Source organism: Euprymna scolopes, chromosome 39 (genome assembly GCF_053919585.1).
Source record: "Euprymna scolopes isolate OS-2025 chromosome 39, ASM5391958v1, whole genome shotgun sequence".
NCBI lineage: Eukaryota > Metazoa > Mollusca > Cephalopoda > Sepiida > Sepiolidae > Euprymna > Euprymna scolopes.
The window spans coordinates 40,397,422-40,422,329 of NC_136520.1; the positions used below are offsets into that span (position 1 = coordinate 40,397,422).

At 34.9% G+C, this 24,908-nt stretch overlaps 1 protein-coding gene across 5 annotated transcripts in view; it reads right to left on the reverse strand.

The window, feature by feature from the left end:
• The window catches only part of LOC145263773 (fibroblast growth factor receptor 1-like), a 389,904-nt gene that overhangs the window by 82,485 nt on the left and 282,511 nt on the right, over window positions 1-24,908 (reverse strand). The window lies entirely within an intron of this gene.

Genomic DNA, 24,908 nt, shown 5'->3' on the forward strand with positions numbered 1-24,908 from the left:
ACACACACACACACACACATACACACACACATATATGTGTGTGTGTGTGTGGGTGTGAAGATAAAATACAAATCATAAAATGAAATATTGGTGAGATAGGATGTACAAAAAGACAAAAGAGAAAACCAAATTAAACACAAGAATGAATCATCAATAAAAACGAGAGCTTTACTGAGTTCATTTGAATAAAAATAACGTTTTCCAAGTCTTTAAAGACATTCGAGTAGTTTTCGTTTTTGATGATTCATTGCTGTGTTCAATTTGTTTTCGCTTTTGTCTTTTTTCTACACGTACCCCGCCTCATATATATATATATATATATATATATATATATATATATATATATATATATATATATATATATATATATATATATATACACACACACGAGCAGTTCAGCTCGGCTTTGCTCGGACCCTATGTACTGTTCATAACTTTATGTGTGTGTATATATATATATATATATATATATATATATATATATATATATATATATATATATATATATATATATATATATATATATATATATATATTAAAAAGTTTGACTCATGTCCAGACAGATAACCTACATATAACATTTCAAATGTTTAGACCCAAAATTAGTGGAGGTGGTTGGTATTGTCTGCAAAGGCCAACAAGTTCAACTTTGACCTCTTGACAGCCAAATTTTCGCCCCAAAACTGAGTAAAAAGCTTGCTGCATGTCTGAATACCCTTTATGTAAAATATCAAATGTTTAGACCCAAAATTGGCTGAATAGTTTGCTAGAGACCGCAAAGGTCAAATCTTTTTAAATTTTGACCACTTGGCAGCTAAATTTTCGGCCCAAAACAATTAAAAAGCTTGCCCTTATGTTTGAATACACTTTATGTAAAATTTCAAATGTTTAGACCAAAAATTGGCTGAGTAATTTTGTAGAGACCACAAAGGTAAATTTTTTTTTTTAATAATTTGACCCCAAAACATTTATTGTTTTGGGTTCGAATCAAATTAAATAGTTTAATCCATGTCCAAGTAATCTATCGCTAAAATTTCAAGTGTTTAGACCCAAAATTGATGGAGGAGTTTGGTAGTGTTTTCAAAGGTCAACTCGTTGAACTTTAACTCTTTGACAGCCAAATTTCTGTCCGAAAACCGATTAAAAAGATTTTCCCACATCTCAATACCCCTTATGTCAAATCTCGAGTCTGTAGACTGAAAATTGACACAGTAGTTTGGTAGGGAAATGTACACACACAGACACACACATCCACGCACACAGACAGACAGACAATTTCACTTTTATATATATATATATATATTTGCTTATATATATATATATATAAGCAATAGTGACTCTTATTTGTTGGCCTTGAGCTAGAGGCGCACCAACTTCCTGACTGAGTTCGAGTTTCATGACATTGTTACCCTATACTGATGATTGCGTAATCATTAAACACTAGGCATAAAGAACAATTATATATATATATATATATATATATGTATATATATATATATATATATATATATATATATATATATATATATATATATATATGCGTGTGTGTGTGTGTGTGTGTGTGTGTGTGTGTGCACGCGCGTGTAAAATTATTTAGCCAGGATCTAGAATCTAAAAAAAAAAAAGCTTTGACGCTTAAGCTTAAGAAGAGATTGAAATTCAGGGATTCTTGCTAAATTAATGTTAAATAAAGATATGTCCAATTTGATACAAATCGGAAATATTTAAATTTTGAGATGGCAGTTTGTGACCATATTATGCCCCTAGCTCTCTCTGTAGGGCCTCGTGGATAGTTAAGCCAATTCTTATTCCCTTTGCTGTGGAAGGGGGATAAATATTGTTCTAGCAAAAGTATACAATCGCGAACATCAACCTCATCGTTCTGTACCTCCACCGTCTTCTGTTTTATATCTATTTTTATTACTTACTCAAATAAAACTGTTCTAAATATATACAAGGTTGTCGGTCCTTCTTTTCGAAAGCCATCGCTCCCGTTTCAATTTCAGCGCTTATCTCCAGGATTATTCATGTATTTTCACGTGCGTGACTTGAGAAAATAATATCTAAAAAAATATTCCTCGTATCCAACAGAAGAATAATTGTCTGAATAATCGAAACAATACTAAAAAACGATCTGCTCTCCCATCTATCAGGAATTACCCCTTCCTTTTGAGGGCATTGATGGATGTACTCGTCCGTCATGATACCATGAAAAACCTTTATTTCCTCAAACATTCTATTTGTGAACCAAAATACCCGCGTATTGCTTCCCAATCGACCGCAACATAGCCGTTTTCAAGTCTAATGTAAACAAATACTAGTGTAGTCGTCTTCTTGAAAAATCAATTCTTCTTAAGTAATATCCTCTTTTTCACACCTACTGTTCATAATCATCTCATGTTGGCATTCCTTGTCTAATCGACAATCACTTTAACTATTATTCTTGAGTAGCCCACGTGCCTTGATAATTGGTGATTATATATCAGAATAAAAAAAATACTCTTCGTTACATTCCACAACATATATACACTTCGCAAACCCCCTAACACAGTCATTCCCGACGTGGGGCGCATGACCCACCGGTGGGGCATGGCAATATTTTGGTGAGGCATGGGCAGGACGTGCACCCTTGGGCCTACTATACCAAAGACCAAAGGGCAATTTGAGAATGAGTTATTTTTTTTCATTATTATTATTATTATTATTATTATTATTATTATTATTATTATTATTATTATTATAATAATATTAACAGTGAATTGTTTCATAGTGAATCTTTGCATTAAGGGGAGCGTCCGGCCGTGTATGTGTGTGCGATATATATATATATATATATATATATATATATATATATGCAAGAAGTAGTAGTAGTAGTAGTAGTAGTTCTGCTACTACTATTACTACTGCTGCTACTAATATCACAAAGGGGAGGCATCAGGATTTTAGATATGCCTAGGTGGGGCAAGGCCCAAAATAGGTTGGGAACCACCGCCCTAATGCTCTCCTTACTTCCACAACATAGATACTTCTCGCTACCTTCTCCAGCATAAATATCCCTTGCTATCTTCCCCAACATAAATACTTCCTGATAATTTCCTGAACGTAAATACTTCCCTTAACTTTCCCCAATATAAATACTCCATGCTATCTTCCTCACCATTAATATTAGATACTACTTCCCCAACATAAATACTCATTGGAACCTCTCCCAACATAAATTCTCCTCGCTACCCTCCCCAACATAAATACTCCTCGATTCCTTCTCCAACATCAATACTCTCCGCTACCTTTCCCAACACAAATACTCCCCACTACCTTCCCTAACATACATACTACTCGCTACCTTCCCCAACATAAATACTTTCCACTTACTTCCCCAACATAAATACTTCCCGTTACCTTCCCCAATATAAATACTCCCTGCCATATTTCCCAACATTAATATTAGATGCTACTTTCCCAGCATAAATGCTTCCCCTCTGTCCCAACATAAATACTCATCGCAACTTCTCCCAGCATAAATACTCCCCTAACTCTCCAACATAAATGCTCCTAGCTACTTTCTCCAACATAATTACTCCCTGCTATCTCCTCAACATAAATACTCTCCGCTACCTTCCCCGACATTAATATTCGATACTACTTCCCTCAACATAAATACTTCGCTATCTCCCCAACATATATACCCCCCTCCTTCCCCAACATAATACGCTCTGCTACTTTCTCCAGCATAAATATTCCATGCTACCTACCCCAACATAAACTGTTTGCTACCATCCCAACATAAGTACTCCCTGCGAACTTCCCTAACATAAACTGTTTGCTAACTTCCCTAACATAACTACTTCCAACCTACCCGACTAGCAGCACCCCCCTTTAATGAAGAAATCTCTACATGCGTGAAGACTTTTTACTTTGATAAGTTAATTCTTTGGACCACTTGCCTTTCGAATTCCCCATCTAGTCTTTATTTTAACGACCGTACAAATATGCGTGGATTTAAATGTAACGTAAACAATTATCTTGCTGCTCATCTCCTCATTAAAGCTCCCATTATAAAAAAAAATCCGACTCATATCAAAGTAGCCCCATACACTTCAGTGGCAATATGTCTAGTTTAGCGTGAATAAAAGTAAAAAGAAAAAAAGAGAAAGAAAGAAATGGAAGCCGAACACAAAACGAACTTTGAAGCCATTCACAAGAGAAAACAAATAAAACAGTAAAAAAGATCTTTGATGTTAAGAATGAGAGATGATGAATGTTTGATGTGTAGGACATTGTGAATTATCAGTTGATTTGAATAATCTCATATCAACAGTTTGTGTCGGAGTATCTATTGAAATCAATAGACTCTAAAAGACAGAAATCACTTGTGTCTTCAAACCGTCCTTATAAATAGATGATCCTTATTATCAAGCAATACAATGGACGACGCATGCGCATAAAAAAAAAACAAAACAAGCAGGGATCAATACTTAAGTTGCGGCCATTCAAGTCATGCGTTTATTGATGATAAATAATATTTAAACCTAACCATGACAGACCATAGAAATCTTATTTAAAACTTAAGCATGGCATTAAATAAAATGCTATTTGAAACTCAAACAGCAGGCAAAAGTAAATGTTATTTAAATCTTAAGAATGACAGATCAAATACAATTCTGTGACAAAAGAAAACTGATTTTTTGAAACTTATGCATAACAGACTAAATAAAATGCCATTTCAAACTGAAGGATTACGTATTAACTAAATAAAATGTTATTTCAAATTGAAACATGACAGACTAATGGCAGACTAAATAAAATGCTATTTTAAACCGAAGCATGAAAAACCAAATAAAATGATATTTCAAAATAAAGCATGACAGACCAAATAACATGCTATTTAAACCTTAAACATGTCAGACTCAATAAAATGCTATTTCAAACTGAAACACCAGAGCAAACAAAATACCATTACAAACTTAAACGGGACAAAAATGTAATTTAAAACGTAATAGACCCCGCAAAATACAATAAATGTTTTACGACAAGCCAAAGAAAATGATATACAAAATTTTAGCATGACAGATTAAATGAAATTCTATTTCAAATTTTAGGGTAACAGATTAAATAAAATACCATAATTCATTTTAGCATGACAGACCAAATAAAATGCTACATCAAATTCTGGCATGACAGACCAAATAAAATGCTATATCAAATTTTAGCATGGCAAACCAAATAACATGCTTAATTAATTTGGAACTTTAAACGTAAACATGGTAGAGTGATTGACTGGGTGAAAATCTTTATTGAGATGTATTAGACGTATCTAAGATAAGATACGCCAATTCAATCTGTGGGTTTAACGATGAAAATGCTATTTTAGACTGAAGCGTAGCAGACTAACATATGGAAAACTCTCTCATACAAATGGAAGGACCCATTAAGAGAGAAAAGAGAAGGATTTATTGGCGTTGAATCAAAACGTGACTGGTTTTAAAGAGGTGTCAACTTCTCCCATCGTTTCGCCACATTCCCGTCTACTCCTTTCACCGCCCCCCTTCTTGTATTAATTAATGGTGGGCATTATCTTATTATAAAATTTATTGAAAAAAGAAAGAACGAAAGAAAATACAGAAGGCAGTATCAAGAAAAAAAATATGCAAATTTGATCTTTCATGCAAACAGAATATATAATCTACACCAGCAGAATCCGTGTCTCGGCGTTGCGCGGCAAAGTTTATTTATTTAAGAAATTCCAGACTAAAACGTTGAACTACGAAAATGATTCTAGAATTGAATTTTTTTTACTCTTATAGTTTCTCTCCTCAGACCGCTTGCCTTTGGAATTCCTTCTATACTGCCTGTTTTCCTGACTGTACAAACGTGCAAAGATATTTTTTTTTTTACTCGTTTCAGACTGTAAATTAAAAACAAAAATAATTGCGTGTTTTCTTCCTTCCAGTTAGAATCGCCATTTTATTTTTTTTGAGTTGGTGATTTATAATAAGTAGTCTAAACTTCTGATAGTAAGATTTAGATATCCAGCAACATGTGTTATTTCTTATTTTAGTCACTAAAATTATTAAGGGCATTATTTGAACATTAACAACTACTTACACAAAAATCAAGAAATAAAGTAAATTAAGCGCTAGAAAACTCACCATTTTCACTTATTCGAGGTACTCTGCAAACTGTCAGTTAATATAATCTCCTAAAACAGCATATGGAATAGACCAGTAGTTCTCAACCGCTGAGCAACGGAATGATTAGTGCAACGTGTAGAAATACTCGTTAGAATTCATTTAATCTCGTTTTGTTTAATAGAAATTTAATTTAATAATTATACAGGATATTTTAATAATTTAATTTCTTAATTATGATGGCACCACTCAATTTAAAATCGCAAAATTTCTGGAATCTAAACGTTTTGCGCTCATACTAATTGGTAATCATTTTTTAATGGTTTATATTTGCGATGGGACGATTAATCGAAATATCAGGAGTTTTTCGAAGTCTCAGGAATCGGTATCGGAACTGAATGATTAAGACCTGATTTTGATACCAGAACGATTCGTTAATGCACAAGTTGTAAGACAAAAAAAAAAAAATAAAATAAAAAATAAAAATCAGTTTCAAGCTAATTTAATTTTTATGCCATTGCAGTATAGATTACTTTCTAAATGAATGTATTCTAACCCATGTTTGTGGTATGAACTGTGAAAAATTATTTTTAAAGAATGATTATTTGTAGTTTTAAATTTCAGAATTGAACTGATTGCTGGATCGTATAACACATTCGCCCACATATTGCAGTAAGGGAAGAACTTGAATGCCTACTGGGGAGAACTTGAATGCCTACTGGGGAGAACTTAAATGTCTACTAGACACTGTCCTCGAGTGTCTAAGGTCTCTCCGTAGAAGGGTTTGCCAGAACAACCTGGCATGAGGATACTTTTCCCTTGAAGTAAACCCTGACCAATTATTCAAAATCACATTTCGTATTCGCTGCCCAAATAAGATCTCCTCACTATGGCTAACTTGCATTAGTTTTGACGAGGAATGGTGCGCCTTCTCCAAGTGATGATACCTCAAGTAATAGCACGAAGCTGTGTTACAAGAAAAGGTCCTCCCTTTCTTGTAAGTAAGAAAAACATTAGATAAGTGAAAATGAGATTAGGATGGACCGAGATTCGAACTTTGTAAGCAAGGTTCAGAAATGTAATTTCTCATTGTTCAGTTTCACATAAAATAGTTCAGATATGTCTGTTGTAAACGGAATTTAATTTTTCAATTCTTTTTATGAAAACTGAATTAAAATAAGGTCAGCTAGAGAAGAACGAACAATAGCAATTTAAAAACATATTGAAAAATGAGTTAGGTCGAAAAATAGGTTAGTGAGAATTCTTTGTCTGCAGAAGTGTGTTTGGGGAACATGTCAGGCACGTGAGTTCCCCACGTGAGTGGGCCACGTTTAGAGCCATGCATATTGACGTCATAGTAACAATGAATTCTCAGAATAGGAGCTAATTTCAGGCGAATTAGGGAGACGAAGATCGGAGGCAGTCGAGTCCGGATTGAAGTCAGCACAGTCAGCCGGACAGAGCTGACATAATCAGAGGAGGGTCCCTTTAGAAGCGACGGGAGAACGTTTTAAACATGTAAAAACGACTTTGAAATCCTTGACATCATCATCCTTCGACTGGTCGACGTGATAATAAAGAAGTAATATTCATGTTTTTGTGAAACTGTGTCGTGTCGTCTTTCTACAACAAAGGTAATGTGTAATGATCGTTTAATGAACTTTGTATAAGCCATCCAAGTAATGTGTCCCGCTCTCCATCATGAGTAATGACTGCCCCCGCTTGTGTTAAAAGATCTGATCACCCCCTCCCCCCTCGCTAATATATGTAATCACAGACTGTAAAATGCATAAATGTCTTCTCACCCTCATCACCATCGTATACCTGGTATATATATATATGTACCCGTCATCTAAAAAGACCCTCATCCCTATGTAACAGCTGAATACTCCACCAGACCAGATGAATTCTTGTCCTGGAATCCAGTAAGACCAAGAGACCAAAATAAAAGATATACTACAGCATATAAAAATGGTTAATTGAGGAGAGGAAAATTATGTTCTCAACTTCTTTACTAACTCAGTGTTTGAGAGGTAAAGAAATTTAATGGAACATTCGATTATCGATGTATCTCATATAGACTTCAAGTGTTAGCCCCAGGTAGTGAGCTCCTTGATTTCTGAGAACTTCGACTGACATTCGCCATTATTATTCTATACCAAATTGAATACAGGATGTGTTGATTTACATGAATAAAAATTTTCCTAATATAATTAAAAAAAAAATATTGCAGAAAGGCTTTATGAGTATAAAATATTTATTTGTGATAGGTGTACCACGAAAATTAAAAAAAAAACTATAGTGTGTCGCCATGCAAAAAAAAAAAAAAAAAGATAGGGAAAAACTGCGTTAAGAAGTAGCGAATGACCTGATATTCTCATTTTATAAAGACAAAGGGAATGCGAGTGACTCTATTGAATGCATATTTGCAGAATGCACATGCCGGCAACAAAATAATACGGAAGAGGTAAATATTAGTGTTGGGATGATTAATCGTAATTGGAATCGGGAACTCGAAAAATCGGAACTTTTGGGGGTATTGGAATCGGTATTTGAATCAAAACATTTGCGTCTATTTTCCGATGCCAAAATCGATAATTTTAATTGTCTTTTTGTTTAAAGCAAAATCTTTCGCTGCTGGTAGTAATAATAAAATAATAAATATTTATTGATTTTAACCTAAAAATCTATCATACGCCACAAGTGTGTTTTTACGTTTAAACCATACGCCACAAGTGTGTTTTTACCTTTAAACCATACGCCACAAGTGTGTTTTTACGTTTAAACCATACGCTACAAGTGTGTTTTTACGTTTGAGAAAAAATATATGCACATTTAATCGGGGAAAAATATCAACTTTATCCCTATTTATTTATTATTATTACCATATATATATGTATGTATATATATATATATATATGTATATATATATATATATATATATATATATATAAAATGAACTCATTTTCCCCCTCTGATTTTGACCTTAATAGGATTAAAAATCGAGACATTTCATGCAAATGTAATATGCACAAACTGCAGCACAATATCTGAGGTGTGTTATAGGCCTATTACTTCTCCACTTACTCGATAATCGTAGATTCCTATGTTTTTTCTGGCGAGAGCCCACTGCCAAAACCCGTTAAAAATCAATGGAGGTAGTAAAATCTTTTCTCTCTAATAAATCCCTTCTTCCCCCGCTACCACTTTACACCGTTGCGGGATCATTCATAAGGGACAGTTACGAAAAAACATCGGTTTGGGTTTTCTTTACTTCGTAGTTGCTTAAAAAATCTGGAATGGACTTAACCGAATCGAAGGGTTATTTATGCCACTTTTATTTTCGCTGTGTTTTTTTTTGTTTTAATTTTTTTCCGAACACGTTCATCATTTTTTCCCCTGATTTTTCCTTTTTGTTTTTTCGATTTCTTTTTTAAAGAAGTTTTACGTTTGTTCGCTGTTTTTTTTTCTTTAATTTTTGTTTTTCCGATTTTTTGTACAGAAATTTACCATCGTTTTTTTTAATAATTTAAACAGGGTTATTACTTCGCTTCTTCTTTACTTTACCCCCCTCTCCTTTACACACATACCTCCAAACAACCGGGCAACGCCGGGTACCCCGGCTAGTAGTTAAATATAAATACACACCATTCAAGAGACATTCAATTTCCCGGCACAGAGAGACTAAACAGAAAGGAGAACCCCCTTACCACAGAAAAAAACTTTTACGAATATTTTTTCTTCTTTGGCCAGCAAATTCGTAAGTGGCTCACTTCATCTCGCTTCACTTATAACAAAAAACACACACACACACACACACACACACACACACACACACACACACACACACACACACACACATGTATTGTCCGTTCTGTTACCACTGCCCTTCCTTTTAAAAGCATGTTTTTCTATTTTATTGTATAATCTCTTTTTTTTTCGCCTCTTATTAAGTATTTTCTCTCTTATTTTTGTCTCTAGCTAAATATTTTCCTTTTTTCCCACGTGGTCCTTCGACAATATCCTTTCTGTATTTCAGATAGTTGATATTTTTATGTGTATATATATATATATATATATATATATATATATATATATATATATATATATATATATATATATACTTTTTTATTTTGTTTTTTCCGATTTTGTACAGAAATTTACCATGGTTTTTTTTTTTTTTATAATTTAAACAGGGTTATTACTTCGCTTCTTCTTTACTTTACCCCCGCCCTCTCCTTTACACACATACCTCCAAACAACCGGGCGACGCCGGGTACCCCGGCTAGTAGTTAAATATAAAGAATCGGAAATTTAGTACGCAATCGGAAATTTAATACAGAATTAGTAATTGTATTGGAATTGGGAAAATAGCGGAATCGTCCCAGCACTAGTAAATATGTAAGCATTTAATTATAGATTATCTTCACAAACTATCTTACAACAGAAATGTATACAGCATAACTATGTTGACACACCTGTTCTTCTTGGATTACCAAAGTTACGCAAAGTTAAGGTAATACCAAATGGGTGACTATATGTGAATAACCGGCGCTGCACGTGGAAGGATGTCGACACCTCCCTGCAAGAATGGCAAAACCTAACATCGTTATCTGACCGATATATAAATGCAGTTTATTATAAATATAAACACGCCATAATCATGCTGGCACAACGGTTTTTGTCACTGAAGTTAAGCAACCTTGAACCTGGCTAGTACCAGGTGGGTGACCATTTGGAAATTTTAGGTACTGTATTTGCTCTTTGCTCATCTCGGAATTGTTTCCAGTCGTCCTGCATCTACATGTGCCACTGGTATTTAACAACGCCGATTCAGGAGAGGTGTGGCTGGAGATTGCACAACTCTTGTCGGAAAAAATTAACATGCAGCCACCCTTACAGTGGATATCCATAGTCTGTCAAGACTGGAGAGAGCTATCATATGAATGCAGTTGGGGACCACTTGTGAATTTAATCGTCTATGGAAACTCTCACTGTTGATTAATGTGATTAAAAATTTTTATTATCCAATCTTCTTTGTATTTTTTATATTGCTAAAAGTGTTGATGAATTAAAAAAATTTGATAAGTGCGCCACGAAAATTAAAAAAAATAGCAAACTAAAAACAAAAGCGTGCCGCCATATAAAAAATAGGAAACAATAAAATAGATAGTCAGGACGTCCGAAAGAATATAAGCGTATTTCCAGGGAGCGTTCGTTATTTTGATTTAAAATCTAGTGTAGTATACAGACAATAGTAAGAAGAAAGATATAAAATAAAAATAAAAGGAAAAATACCCGATGACGGCAAGAGTCCTGGGTATAGATATAAGTGTAAATGTTGGCGTGTTGCATAGTTTGCGGAAACACCAAAAAATATCGGATCTGAGCAAAACCAGATGTAAATCGGATTGCTGACGATGACGTCAACTCTACACTCTAATCATAGAATCAAGATCATGAAACAATGATGAAAAATATTTTAACTGGATTAGAATGGCAAAAAGTATTTCAAATCGAAAGGCAAAATAAGCAAACAATTAGATTCCGATTAAGGAATGTGGGGTGATGTATATATAAGCCAAAACAAGACAGAAAAAAAGAAGAGCTGACAAACTTCTGCTATCACCGCCACACACCACCCCATACTGACCGAACTCTATTGCTTGTCATATTACTACAGTAATGTAAAGAAAACTTTGTTGATTTAACAAACCTTTCTTTGATTACAAAAACATGGTCATCAGCGTGTATACACTATGGCGCGCATTTTGTAAAAGTGCGAACTATAAATTATATAGACAACAATATACATATAATAATAATAAAAGTATATAAATTATATAGACAACGACAGGTGTTTGTCCAGAATTCAACATAATTAAAAACGCAAATACAGAAAAATCTTTATGGTGTATATACTCGCCACAGAACGGAAATGTCATATATCAGATATCACGTAAATTTATAAAGAAGTTTTTGTTTTATTTTACTAAGAAAATAAAAACTTATGAGGAATGTGTTTCGCTCAGGCACCAAGGAAGCAACTCAATATCAGCCTTGTAATGACTACGATTTATTATCAAAATCGTAAAAAAATGATTTTCTATTAACAAAAAATAAACAAAAATCTACTTGATCAATTTCTATGATTTTTGGAATATGGCATTTCCATTCCATGACGGATACATATATCATGAAGATTTTTTCTGTATTTTTTTTTAATTAGGTTGAATTCTTGACAACAACCAAAACTTTGAGTGCAACCAGCTTGGAGTTAAAATGAAAAAATCTCAATTAAAAAATCTGTCTTGCGTTTGAAAACATCCGGTAACTAAATACTTAATATAAATACCGTTAATTTGATGTTCAGCTTCAAAAATGAGTTTTCATGTCTACCACACACACACACACACACACACACACACACACACACACACACACACACACACACACACACACACACAAAATGTAATGTATAGCACAATCACGTTGGCACACCAGTTCTCGCCAGATCATCGAAGTAAAGCAACGCTGAGCCTGGCCAATACTAGATGGGTAATCATTTGGGAAGACTAGGCGCTGTATATACCTTCTGGGAAAGTTTGGGTGTGGGGCCAGCACAATCATCCCCCTCCCCCCAAAAAAAACTCCGCGCTACAAAAGCATCTACAAAGTTGTAGATGGCCTATGCCCCCTCCAGGGGCTGAAGGGCTATGGATGGACCCAAAAAATTCTAACAGATACCAGTATTCTCTATCTTTATAAACCAACCGGTGCATGGAGCATTATTACCACATCTGCATGTATTATCTAGTATCAGGGCCACCTGGCATTGCCCGGGACAAGAATATAGCATAATTTCTATCCCTCTCCCTTTTTCTTTCCTCCTGCCCCTCTCTACTCCCTCTATCTTTTTTTGCTCACCATATTCTTTTCACACACACACACACACACACACACACACACACACACACACACACACACACACACACACACACACACACACACACACACACGCAAAACAAAAACAGAATTACTTTCCTTTTGTGTTAGTACATTAATAGATGCGTGATAACTAAGACTATGACAAGAGAATATACTTTTCATTATGTTGACTCTAGAATATACATCAGTTATATATGTTTTAAGATAAAGTGATCTTGTTCTCGACTGATTAACTGAGTCTAACCGTGTCGGATATATACTCGAGGGTCAAAACAATGATAAGAATAATCCCTTGTTATAGCCCTAGTGATAACATTAAATGATATAAATGCCCATTTGACCCCTAAATAATGATTTCTTTTTAATTTCAGATATTAATTATCTGGGCCAATACAGATCAAGAAAATATAAACTATGTAGGTCTTTGTTTAGTAGTTTTTGGATTTTAGCTGGATATACAAACACACATACACACAGACAACTACAGTTTATATAATAGATAACCTTTGATTGGAGTCGACATTTTTTTTTCATCATAAGCTGATCGTACGCTTTTATTGTGCATGTTGTTGAAATGTACGAAGGTGGATTTCATAATCATGTTGGCGTTTTACGTCGCACGAATTTCCTATTAAAACTTCTTTTTTAAGATTAATTAATTCAATTAATCACCTGTCTGCAAATTTGATACCGATAACTCGAAACCCAAAGCTGCCATATCACAAGTTATAAATTCACGCAAAGTTTTTGGTTGTTAATTGAATTCTACAAATGATAAGGCAGTTATTATTATCATCAATCCGAAAGACGATCCCAAAGAAATTGGTGCGTCAAGGTTTAATTAAACGAAGCATTAAGGAAGACAGCTAATCCTTGAGTTCACGAAGATTATCAAAACCAATTAAAACATATCAACTGTTGATCAGGTGTTACACATTGTGGTGATCTGTAACAGAATGCGAATGGATAGCTGGCTTGCGAAAATATTAGCAGCAGTAGCCGAAAAAGCGCATATGCAAATTAGGAAGTGCAAATAAAATAAAAAAAAAAGACACCACGTGGTCGAGGAGAAGCAAAGTTCATGTAGAAGAAGATAGACGTGACTAGCTAATGCCAGCGCGAGGAGGGAGAAGTGTACCGGGCGAGATGGACGATAGCAAGAGACTTTTAAGCTGGTGTGGAGACGGCAGGGGTTTTGTTAATCTCATGGCAGACGCAATGAACAGTAAAAAGAAACGAGAAGCATTACTTGAAGAGTAACGATAGTAAATGCCTTTATCGGGGTTATTTATTTTTGTTTGTTTGTTCCTTTTCGATGGTACCAGACAGTGTGGGGGTCTGAAAGAGGTTTGAACTGCGACAAACACGGTGCGAGCGTAACGTATGCATGGGTGTGAAACTTGTCCAGTAAAGGTTGAGGGCATGCGTTGTATCGATAGAAATGATATGATGGATGTACAATGCTAGTCTAAGATATTAAATCTGGGTAGTACAAAGAGATGCGTACAGAACAGGAGACTTTGATGGTATAGTCACATTGAAAAAAGACGAATGAGAATTCTTATGTTTGTAGATGTAGAACAGTTGATATGGCAGGGTCAGTTTACATGAGAAGGCCAAAGTAAAACATAGGAGGAAGTCATAAGAATGGACTTGAAAGAAAGATGGATAAATAAAGACATGGCCAGATATATGGACGTGAAACTTGACCAGTGAAGGTTGAGAGCATGCGTTACATGGAGAGAAATGATATGATGCTGTATAATGTCAGTCTTAAATACAGGAGGACATTAAATCTAGACAGTATAAGGAGACGCGTACAGAACAGGAGACTTTAATTGAATGGGAGGTCTTATGTAGACCGGTGGAGATAGCAGGGTCGGTTCACACAGGAAGGTCAAGGAAAACATGGAAGAAGGTGATAAGGATGAACTTGAAAGAAAAATAGATAAAGACTGGTCCATAGACGGGTTAGTTTAAAAGTTAATTTCTAAAAGCCTCTCAACACAAGCCAGCAGGTGAAATGGATGTTAAACTGATTATTATTTTTACTTATTACAAATTTTCATGCAGGTCATCATCAGTAATTACTCACCGATAATAACCAGCAATATTACCTGGAGTCTGAGTGATATTAATCTCCCCAGATTTCCTGTACTCGCTGCCTGTTTTTATAACCTATGCATATAACTTTGCGTTATCACAACAGCCACTTACTATTGATTTCTCACTGGTAACCACCATTGGTCTTGATTGGGATTTGAGGAACAATACCCCCCCAAGGCTCCGATTCTTTTCGCAACTTTCAGTGGAGGTTTGGTTAGTGCTCTCCCTTCTCGATCTTTCCATCTTCCTTGACTTTCACAGCTCCTGTGTGGCATAAGCCGAAACTAAATCTTTTATTTATTCATTTAATCTATAATCTATTTATTATAATGATGATGATAGTGATGTAGCAGCAGCAGCAGCAGCAGCAGCAGTAGTAGTAGTAGTAGTAGTAGTAGTAGTAGTAGTATGTAAATCTATCCTGAAGAGAAACACTTTTTACATTTTTCATGCAGGGTAACTACAAATAAAAAAAAATATTACCCATGGAATAGTTAATAAAATTCAGAAATCTTTCATGAAATCCAACCATATTTGGTAAAAATTAACTTCAAGTCTATGTCTGACTTGTCCACCAAACTGAATGTCCAACAGTCTTCGTTTAGTAAAACTTCGTCTGTTCAGTGTTTAACTTACTTGATACCATGCAAAACAGACGAAATGAAAAGAGAACTTAAGCAAGATGAAATGCGTTTCTTGCCATTAAGAACGTTTATAAGCCGCAGCAATTCACCCTAGGTGGATTGAAATGGCTTCCCCCGAAGGAGGAAGTGTCTAGTGAATATCAAATTCACATGCAATCTCCAGTCGCATGTACATCTCAGTTAGGGAAGATAGCGACGTTTATGTACTTTGAAGTATTTTGCAGGGAGGCCATGACGTCCTTCTACATACAGGGCCTGGTATTCCAAGGTGAAATATTTTTACTTATTACAAAGGTTGGGTTAATTTAATGATAAAGCGTGAAAAAGGTTAAAAACTGTGAGATGCCAACTGTCTACAAAAGTGGAATTAAACCATCTTCGTCTGTATTTTTGAGATGAGGTGTTTTCATTGATTGAGATTGTCGGACTGACTTCCTCATCTTGGTTGTTATGGTCACAACGTTTCGGCCGTTTTGCCCTCCGGCCTTCATCAGGTGTTTCGTATCGAACTGGGGAACCGTTTGTTAGAAGTCTCTAGTGATATATAGCCGAGTGGTCCTAGACGTTGTATCAAAGTTTACAGTTACCCAAAGGTGCTGAGTTCAACTGAACGAAGACAGTGAAAAGTAACATTCAAAACAGAGAATCAGCAACTATGTCCCAGAGCCTACCTGGAGTCCGAACACGGTACCACCGTGATAATAATAAAGGGTTGGGTTCGAGACTCCTAACAAACGGTTCCCCAGTTCGATACAAAACACCTGATGAAGTCCGGAGGGCAAAACGGCCGAAACGTTGTGACCATAACAACCACGATGAGGAAGTCAGTCCGACAATCTCAATCAATCAACCATCTTCGTTGCATGAAAAATAGTTAATTTTTTTTTCTCTCGAAACTTTAAAACAATAACTAATTGTTGTTAGGGTAATGTTTTAATTTGATAGTAGTAGTAGTAGTAGTAGTAGTAGTAGTAGGAGGAGTAAGTATATATCTAACCATCTTTATCAACTAAGCTTCGGCCCCTGTCCCATCACCGCAATGTTGCATCACTGTGCCTGTTTTACAAATATTTTAATGCAATGTATTCTGTGAACTCGTTGCATTTGTGCCCCCCCCATCGACGTACATATCCCTGACAAACCCGCATAGCAATAAGATCTCACCCCTTCACTGTTGATGTCTCTAAATACCAAAATGCTTTCTATTCTAATAGTTTCTTCCCTCGAACAGCTAGACTTTGGAATTCCCTTCCTGTTGCCTGCTTCCCTGATATGCAGAAGTTTTTTATGTAACATAAACAAATATCTTGTTAATCTTTCCTAAACATTGCCCTAAATAGTAGCCCCTTACGTCCAAGTGGCGATATGCTTTGTAACGGGTGAACATGAGTAAACACACAAACAAACAAACAAACAAACAAACAAAGCAGACAAAATAGAATGACGACTTCAAAAGATTTTGGGTGCTACGAGATTAGGTTGTCTGAAGGTATTGGCTCCCTATGCATCAAACATGGATGCTATTATTACTTTTTCTCCTTTCTTTTTGCAAAACTCAATCATGTCCTGCACAACCGAAAATAAAAGCAGAAATTTTCCATAGAAAACATAACAAACCAAACACTTTGAATAAATATCGGAAGATATAAAGAACTGGGATCATAATTTTCTCCACTCATAATTACTGGATTCGGCATTTAATAACCTGATAAGGGTCGATATACCATTAAACAAAACAACCAAACTAAACTCTATGAATAAATATTTTAAGATATAAAGAACTTGAAACATAAAAGTTTATTTTTCTAAAATTACTGCATTAAATAACACGAGAAGAGTTAATATACCATAAAACAAAACAACCAAACCAAGTACGCATATCAAATACTGATAACTTTTTTCGTCTATAACACGTTTAATGTCTACAAAATCATTATTTTCATGGCAAGTGCTCGACCGAGTTTCAATCCATACGCTCTCTCTCTCTCTCTCTCTCTCTGCAAAACTTTCACAACAAACACTTGTCTAACTACAGCCTCTATCAAAAAATTCACTCACCCTATGTCTGTGCCCAAATCTAAACGCAAATTTTAACTTCTTTCTTAGAACCGTCCGTCTGTGGAACTCTGTACCGCAGGTCTGCTTTAGAGCTGACTGTAACATGGTCGTCTTCAAATCCAATGTAAACAAATTCTTATTGATCTAGCCTCTTAAATAACCACCTAATTTCTACTACTACCGAGCACTGTTGTCTCACTGACCACCTTACACGCATTAACCCATACTCTCTAGTGGCCTCCAGGCCTTGACAAATTTGTGATTCCCTCGTAAAAAAATCAATTTGTTTTGATTGCAATAAACATTGAAATTGAAGGATTAGTTTTTGAAGGACTGTGAATATTTAAATCACACAGACGAAACTGATTTTGATAGTGAAATAAGTTGCTTTGTTATCGAATAAGGAAGGGAGCGAGGGAGAGGCTTAAGACAGGATTTATTTATTTTTTAATCCGTGTCAAAAGTGTTAATCCCTTAAGGTGTGTTTTAAATTATTGATATTTATAAAAGGACATTTTAATCTTTTTTTTTCCAAATAAACTGATTAAGCTTTAAACACATTTCTAAACATAAACATCCGCTTTGTTAGAGTTTAAATTACCAACAGTAAAATTTTAATTACCTACAGGAGAGTTTGAATTACCTACTTTAAATTACATACTTTGAATTTGTACAGGCATTTAAAATTGTCGTAAACACTTGAAAATTCGGTACGTTACTGACGAATTTTTACAATTTCAGGTTCGAATCAATAGCTACAACAGAAATTGAAATACACTGAAGCCTGATTGTCACAGCTGGTGGAGTTCAAAAATGCAATCTGGACGTGAGGACACGTTAGAAGAACGATATGTAATAAAGTTTTGTTTTAAACTTTGGAAAAAGGCCACAGAGACGTATGGAATGCTTCAGACTGCTTTTGGACCATCTTGCATCAGTTTTTGAGCGGCATAAGAGATTCAAGAAAGGCAATGATATGAGCGATGATGAGAAATGTGGAAGGAGCAAGAAAGTCAGAACACCAGGGTTGATTGACCAAATAAAGAATTTCATGTACAAGGACGGTCGTGTGTCTATAGAGACAATAAGTGTAAAGTTTGATGTCAGTGTGGGAACTGTACACACAATTATTAGCGAGGAACTGAAGATGCAGAGGTTGTGACGAGGGTCATTGACACGCTCACATAAGAGAACTTCCATGGGGTCTTCCAGAAGTTGTTGGAACAGTACAACAAGTGCATTACAGCCGGAGGAGATTACTTTGAAGTGGACTAGAGTTTCAAGTGTGTACTATCAATAAAAGCGTCCATATGAAAAAAGTCTGGAAACTTATTGAAGGCATCTCGTATCAGCAAACCTGACACATTATTTGGATTCTTTGGACTACTGTTCTTATTTTGGATGTTATTTTCACAATGTTTTGGTCTCTGTAACCTACGACCTTCTTCAGGTGTATTTTGTTGAACTCTGGAATCTTTCTATCAAACCTATGAATCTGCAGAGAATTTATCCAAACTATCTTTCTTAGACTATTCTAGCGAAGTACCTTATCCACTACGTTCCAGGCCCTTGGCACAATGGATAACGTAGTTGGTAAAAATCAGTTGTAAAACCGACACTCTTCTGGAAGTTGAAGGTTCAATCCTCAATGCAGGTGATACTCAGAATACAACTGCAAATTAGTTAGAACTTCTACCCGATCATGGCTGACAGAACAAGAGCATGACCACCCCCTATGGATCAAATAAAGAGTTCGGTCCGAAATTCCATGCAGATTCCCGAGTTTGATCGAAAGATTTCCAAGTTTCACAAAATACACTTGAATCAATCCTCATCTAAAAATTTCAGAAATGTAATATTAAACCCAACGGTTAGGCGTTTCGGCAAATGTTACAAAAGCATCTTTATGTGAGGCTCTGTCCGTCAGTCTGTCAGTCGGTAGTTGAGTGGCGTCACGGCTATGATAAACAGTAATGGTGATAGCGAGTTTCACTGGTAGACGGCTCACTGTATTCTTAAATGTTTAAATAACATTACCGTCGTTAAATGCTCAGATTGAACGGAATCAATATTAGTTCTGGTTCGTTTTAAATCAAAAATTGATAATTGGGGAATTAATTTTTGTTTTTTTGTTTTTCTTTTCTTATTCGTTGATTCAAAGTCGGCTTTCGAAATTGGTCTGTCGTCTCGTTGATTGATGAAACAAAATATTGGGGGAGGGGGAAACTTCGAAAATATGAAGTGACTTAGTCACCTGCTGACATCAACATGTCTGACTAAAAGCAACGCACTACTACTACTACTACGACTACTACTACTACTACTACTACTACTAATAATAATAATAATAAGAAGAAGAATAAGAATAATAATAATAAGAAGATGATGAAAAGAAGAAGAAGAAGAAAAAAAGAAGAAAAAAAAAGAAGAAAAGGAAGAAGAGGAGGAAGAAGAAAAGGCCGAGGAAAGGACACATGAACAAAGAAACAGAATATTTACTGACAACTATATAGAACAACATAATTGAAACTAACTACACGAAAGCTAAAATCGATAAAACCTAGGATAACAGTAAAGCTAGATTATGTGAAAAAAAGAGAAGAAACGGTAAACTACATCATAAGTGAATGCATGAACTACATAAGTGAATTTGTTTACAACGGAAGAAAACTGTTGTGGATTGGATCGAAAACGTCACATGCCGGAGTTCCTAAGTTGAAGTTTTAACTAAACTTTTTTTTCTTTTACTGATAAGTTTAGAATCTAAAAATGAATATTTTTTCTAAATTTTAGATCTTCTTCATCCGGGCAACAGAGATATAAAGAAGATTATATATATATATATATATATATATATATATATATATATATATATATATATATATATATATATATATATATATATATATATATATATATATATGGGCTTTTCCGTAACCACAACCAAGGTAAATGTTTCTCGAGTGCTTTTCCCGTTAGGGATCCCCCCTTTTTTCTTTCTATTCAAAAAATGCTACATTACCAAAAGTGTGTTTATTCATGAAGTCTGAAGAAATGCTGTTTTTTAAAAAAATTTTCAAACGATATAATGCTTGAAATTGTCGAACTAGACATTGAAACAATTGTAACGTAAAATGAAATACACTTTTTGTTGCCATCAATACCTTGTCTTGAAGTCTTGATTTTGCACACACAGTATATTAATGCTCAATTATGAAATGTGATAATTTTGTAGCTTAATCCTTAAGTCAACCATTTTTGGCTTAAAACCTATTGGTATATGAAAATTTACTGAATTACACGAACTCAGTATATTACATATAAGTCTATATATATATATATATATTATATGTCGTTACGTTATATATATATATAGATATATATATATATATATGTCGTTATATATCTATATTATGGCGTTATATATATATATATATATTATATATGTCGTTACGTTATATATATATATATATATATATATATATATATATATACATATATATATGTCGTTATATATCTATATTATGGCGTTATATATATATATATATATATATATATATATATATATGGTATCATCCCTTCGACTTCAAGTTAGCATTTTAATATTTCATTTCTTATAAATAAAATATAAAATGTTTCACTTCTTCATTTAAAAATAATATGCTTTTAATAGTAGGTAAAAACTTTATTTGTGATGAAGAACAGATTTTTTTTTATAAACCAATTTGCTCCGAAACATTAGCATATATAGTGTAGCGAGTATGTAATATTTCTCTCTCTCTCTCTCTCTCTCTCTCTCTCTCTCTCTCTCTCTCTCTCTCTCTCTATATATATATATATATATATATATATATATATATATATATATATATATATATACTGGCAAGCCGCCCGGCGTTGCCCGGTCATAAAATATGCATGAATATTATAATTTTATTAATGTAGAATTGTTTCTTGTTTTAAACAGAATTACCGTAGGTATAAGACGCAACGTTAAATTCCTTTCAAAAAGGAAGTAAAAAAAACAAAAAACAAAACAAAAAGAAACTGAGACATGTGAATGTGAGTATTATGCTTTTTTTTTCTAAATGGTTCACATTTTGTAAGTAAAAAAAAACTCGAGCTGAGATCGAAATCAAAATCCAACGACAGTAAGTTAAGTATGAGAACTCCGAAAATATGAAGTGACTTCTTCATATTATAGTCACCTGCTGATACCAACATGTCTGACTAAAAGCAACGCACTAATAATAATAATAATAATAATAATAATAATAAGAAGAAGAAGAAGAAGAAGAGGAGGAGGAGGACGAAGAAAAGGCGGAGGAAAGGACACATGAACAAAGGATCAGAATATTTACTGACAACTGTATAAAAACAACGCAATTAAAACTAACTACATTAAAGATAAAACCGATAAAACCTAGGATAACAGCTTGACATGATTTAAAAAAAGTGTTTTCAAACCTACTTATTCCTAACATAAGTAATCTGTCAAGTGAACGATTCACGCATGCGCATTCGTGACAACAACAGTTGACAAACAGATAAAAATCCGACGACCCCCCCCCCCTACGTACCAATTTTTCAACTTTGGCCCCTTTGCAGTTCTTTTATCCGAATGAAAACCGATTAAAAAGTTTTTCACATGTCTGAATACCCTATATACCAAATTCCAATTGTGTAGATAAAAATTCACAGTATAGTGAGTATATAGTTTGAGAATTGTCCTTTCACACACACAGTCTCACTTTTATATAGATGTACACACATCCACACAAACAGTTTGCCTTTACATAGGTCGTATCTTTTTTTTTGTTTGTGTGTGTGTGTGGGGGGGTTCCTTGTGTTAAATGGATAAAAAAATAATTCACATTAAACATTTAAGGAGAAATTTAATATTATATGCATAACAAATGTTTAACTAACTATGGGAGCAACTGGACTCATGAAAAAGAATTTTAATCACTACCTGGCAAATATACTCGGTGAACCAAGCGCAAGCGAGATACAAACAATTGCACTAAAAGGGACGGTTAGAGTCTTAAAAAAGGTCTCTTGGTTGGAATGTATAAGATATTGTGTGAATGTCCGGCATCTTACTGGATGCCCCATCCCCATCCAGAACAAAGTTATAAGAAAAAAAAATGTAATTATAGGAAATAGTCTGAATGTCTACCAGGCACTATAATCAAGTGTTTTCAGGTTTTCTGTACAGAGGTTTGTCGAAACATCCGGAAATGAGGACACTTTGCCCCGTAAATAAACAATGAGCGAATATTCAAAATAACATAGTATTCAAAGCTCAAATTAGACGCCCATGACATCATTTTATGCCAGAATTAGGAAATCTGGATGACGTTGTGATACTATGGACGACCCCCCCACCTCCTCAGAGTGTTAATATGGTCTCGGAACCAACATCAATTGACAAAAAAAAACTCAGAGAAACCATGCATATTACCATAGATTATCTGAAGTGAACCCCAACACAATGGCTATTAGTAACAAGCCCAATCGTCCCACCCTACATAAGAAGGGAAGAGGCAACTCAAAAAATGGATTCACAATGTCAAGGAGGTTTGTCGGAACATCCGGAAATGAGGACGCTTTGCCCCGTAAATAAACAGTGAGCAAATATTCAAAATAAAATTGTATTCAAAGCTCAAATTAGACGACCACAACATGGCAAAAAAAAAAAAAAAAAAAAAAAAAACCCTGTCTTGTACGACATTGCTATAGGGATCTACCAATTTCAATAAATTTTAAAAAAATACCCCAGATACCTCCTGACTCAAATCTCGAAATCCCTTCTACAACTAAAAAAATTAAAAATTTCGACCCAGTTAAGACATGGAAGGAGGAATGGAGAAACAATACTCCCAAAGGAGAAGACATCATTGGAGACCCAACTTTGCGCCTCCCAGGTTTTGCTACAAATAGTAGGAAGCAGTGGGTATACGCAAACCGGATCAGAACAAGACACTTCAGGACTGCAGTAAACAAACAGGTGGAGACAAATCGACTCCTCAACCTGCCCAAAGTGCAAGGAAGCCCCCCCCCCAGGACACAGACCACCTGATTCTACACTGTCCAGTCACCTGACTGGAAAGAGGCTATGCGACAGCCCATCTATCTGAAGACAATTGCTCAGACTGGCTAAAAAATAGCCGTATAGAGATCTAACCGCTACTACAAAAACAGTGATGTGACAAGGGACTGGAGCTTCTTAGTTAGTGTCCTATTAGCTTAGTGACTCTTTATTTCACCCAGTGGGAGGTGAGGAGGGCTGGTCAAGTGGTTAACAACACGGACTGACAACCTGAATGTTTTACGTTTGAATCCAGGTTGTTCTACAAAATCACTTTCACTTACGTGGTTCCTCCCGTAAAAAAACTGACGTATCTCTAGAAAGAAAAAAATATCGGGAAAACCGATGCTAAAAAAAAAAAAAAAAAATGAGAATCATACGATATGACGATTGTTTCACCCTGTCCAAGAAGCAGAGACCAGTAGTAGATGCCCCGGCCCCAATGTGTGCAACAATACTCCATGCATGCGTGAACGTTAATAAAAATAATATGAATTCTTCCTCTTTTTTTATACTTAGAAAGTCACCACTTATCAAGGTTTAGAGGCCACTCAAGGATAAGGGTTATGTGTTAGGTAGTTGGTGAGACGATATCAGTCACGGCGGAAAATTTGGTAGAGTAAGATTATCATAATGGACGACTCAATAGGAATTTATTTACATTAGACTTGAAGACGGCAATGTTACAGTCAGCTGGGAAGTAGACAAACGGTATTGTGTTCCACAAATGGACGGCTCTAGGGAAGAAACTCTGCTCGTGGAATTTCCGTTTAGTTTTGGGCACAGATCGAGCGCAAGGAAAGTTGTTGGCGATTGTTTTTCAGCTAGGTGAGTATTTGCTGTGAATGTTTTACGGAGGAGTAGCATAGATTGATGTACCAGTCCCGATGTGGTAAGACTATTTCCGTGCATGATCGAATGCTAATAAAAATG